Source organism: Priapulus caudatus, unplaced genomic scaffold (genome assembly GCF_000485595.1).
Source record: "Priapulus caudatus unplaced genomic scaffold, Priapulus_caudatus-5.0.1 Scaffold2415, whole genome shotgun sequence".
NCBI classification, from domain to species: Eukaryota; Metazoa; Priapulida; class Priapulimorpha; order Priapulimorphida; family Priapulidae; genus Priapulus; species Priapulus caudatus.
This window is the reverse complement of record NW_014579476.1, coordinates 18,565-22,005: the sequence shown is the minus strand read 5'-3', so window position 1 is coordinate 22,005 and position 3,441 is coordinate 18,565. Positions and strand designations below refer to the sequence as shown.

At 45.2% G+C, this 3,441-nt stretch overlaps 1 protein-coding gene across 1 annotated transcript in view; it reads left to right on the top strand.

Annotated features, from left to right (window-relative positions):
• LOC106818663 overlaps nt 1–3,441 on the top strand; it is a 9,399-nt gene that overhangs the window by 5,138 nt on the left and 820 nt on the right. The gene's annotated exons all lie outside the window — the stretch shown is intronic.

The following is a 3,441-nucleotide window of genomic DNA, read 5'->3' as shown; positions in this document are numbered from 1 at the left end:
TATAGATATGTTTATATGTTACTTAGATATGTTATATCCCCCGCTGAAAACTGCAATGAGTTTGAATACTGCTCGTAATAATTAGATAGACCCAAATACTTGGTCAATTACGCACATACACGAGTCACCCAACACCACAATTTACTAAGCATAATTTTCTTACATCTCACTGTTCCTATCAATCGTTTGAATAGTTACGGTTACATAATGGGTAGAACGTTAGACATTTATGTTCATGTTGGGTTATAAAATTTCGCGTTTTATTGACATACTCCATAAAAGGGCAAACGCCACAAGTGTGTACGTGCTCGCAAATTCTACTCTTACTGGCGTATAGTTGAGGGCTGATGATTTCCTTCGACCACCTCTTGAGGTTGGCGTATTATACGTATTTTAATTACGCCAATAGAAATCGTAGTTCGTTAAGTTCGGCGCACACGTGAGTAATTTTTCTCAAGTAAAATGACGCATGAGTCAAAATACTCACGCGTAATATTTTCAGCGTTCGCCGCACACGTGAGTAAAATTACTTAAGGAATAAGTGGTAATGCAGATCACGTGACTGTGCGCAGCCAATACTGGGCGCACAATGATTTAAACGCCTGCGCTGTGAGTACCAGTGTTGAGTAAATTTACTCAGCGCGTGCGCACACGTTGAGTAAAATGACGCATGAGTCAAAAATTATCAAACACGTTTGATATTGAGTAAAATGACGCATGCGTCAAATTCCTCAACGAAAATCCGCCGCACACGTGAGTAAAATGACTCATGAGTCATTTTACTTGAGTAAAATGACTCGCGTGTGCGCCGGCTTACGATTTCTGTGCTTGTGGCCCGCCACCTAGTGACGCACATAATATACATAGTAACGTACGACTGATACGATCGAGCTGTCACCGAACATATAGTACGTCAACGAACATCTGCAATTGAGGTAACTTGTGTAAAAACCGCACACATGCTGTTCATTTTCCATAAGACCAAAAGCAAGTGATTAGGTACGCAGCTATAAAAATAACGAGTTAATTAACATCATGTTATCAGGAGTGAATAATCATAGATTTCACTCCTGAATAATAGATTCACCCCTGGTGTTATAATATCACATACAATGCTGTCAGGATTGTTACATTACTTACATAACTTTTATCCACAATGGCATTCGCGCCTGCCTTGCAATACCCACACACCACGCACACACACACACACATACACCACACATCACCACACGCCACACACACATCCAGCACGGGGCCACGTTCGGTCGGCTACACACACACACACACATCACACACACACACACACACACACACACGACACACACACGGGTAATTTAGCAACCTTAAGTATAGCGAGGTAAATGAATGCTTGGTAAACACTGAGCGCGGAACCGTAATTAGGTAGCAAATACGTTCACAAGGCTACCTAGCGGACTGCAATCGTGAACGATGCTACGCCCGCACACTACCAACATCTCTCTCTCTGTACAATCGGTTTCTCTTTTCACCGCGCTGGCTTGATTTTGTAGGCTGCTCTTTCCATCTCCTCGCGCACTGTGCGCGTGCGTGCGGCGTGTGTGTGCTGGGTTGTGTGTGTGTGTGTGCTGCGTTGCGTGCGTGTGTGTGTCGGTGTGTGCTGCTGTTTGTGTGGGGGGCGCGACGCTCAGCCCCGTCCTCTTTGACTTTCTCTCGTTCTTTGATCTACGTCCGTATACATATATATCATAGTATCTGTCTAGCGGGCTAGGCGTCCGTCTGCGTCTATCTGCCGCCTGTTGTTGTTGTCTTTTTCTCTCAGTGTCTCCGTTTTTCTTGACCATTCTTTTCTCTAGCCTTCGCGTGTGGTTTGCGTGCTCCCGTGTTGTCATAATCTGCCTCTTCGCCAGCGCACCGGCCCTTTCCTCTCATCGCACAGTGTTGCACGTTGTGTTGTGTTTAGCCGGTTTGTTAGGCTGTTAACCTGGTGACAGACGTCCCCTGCCCATCCTACTAGGAGTAGCAAGAGCACATAGTAGCTCACGCGTGCACAGATAAGCCAGTAAGGAATCAACCATTGTATCAGATAATACTTAATTAGAACGTGGTGATATAATGAAAGGCTAACGTCATTTTACTGGCTCCGGCCATGGATAGCTGACTTATGAAGGGCCGTATAAGCACTTCATATCAGCTGTACAATTAGAGCTTGAGAGAGCTTCCATGCTGAGGAATACACCTGTGTAGCTGGTAATGTAATGACTTGCACGCGCAGAAGATATACCTGTTAACGAGCGACGAGATCCAACATCTATCTGCGAAATTCTATAACGTGTGTATCTGTGATGGAGATGTACCTATCGTTACGTGTTGATGCAGGTAAACCCTGTCATTTGCGGATAAGTAAGATACTTGTGTATCTGGTATGAAAATTGTTACGTGTTGGGCAGATAAATCGGTCCTATTTGCGAATAGAGAGACTACCCTGTGTACATGGTGAGGAGATATGATATCCCGTTTTCCTAGTGAAGGAACTACGCCAGCGTACCCTGATCTGTGAACACACTCTGATACGCACAGGGTATGAGATATATCTCTCTATACATAGTGCGATGTGGGCATAGGGATGTGAAGCACACCTGATACGCACAGGGATATCAATAACTCTTATACATAGTGGCGATGTGGTGGCTAGGGATGTTGAACACACCCTGCTGATACCCCATGGAGTATGAGATACCTCCTCTCTATAAGCAATTGCGATGTGGGTGGGGGCAAAAGGGATGTGAAGCAACCTGATACTACACATGGAATATGAGATATATATACCCCCGCTATTACATAGTGCAACGTATGGCGTAGTGATAGTGGACACGCCTCGTGATAACGCCACATGGAGTATGAGAACCACACATCTCTATCATAGTGCGATGTGGTGCGTAGTGAATTGATCACACCTCTGATCACGCCCACATGAGTTATGAATAATATCTCTGCTATACATAGTGCGATGTGTGCGTAGTGATGTAACAACTCCTGAGACGCCACATGGAGTGTGAGAATATATATATCTCAATTGCATAGTGGCGATGTGTGCCGTAGTGATGGAACCACTCTGATACGCACAGGAGTATGAGATATATATCCTCTGATACCATAGTGCGATGTGGTGCGTAGTGATGGAACACACTCTGATACCGCACATGGAGTTGAGATAATATATCTCTATACATAGTGCGATGTGGTGGGCGTAGTGATGTGAACACACTCGATACGTCACAATGGAGTTTGAAGATATATATATCTCTATACATAGGCGATGGGGTGCGTAGCTGATGTGAACACACCTGCAAGGAGGTCTTGGCTCGTTGGGCGGCCGGCCGGGCGGGTGGTGTTAAACGAATGGAGCAGAGCCATGGCGGAGGGAGCGAATCAAGAAGCGGGCTGAATGCGGGTGATAGAAAA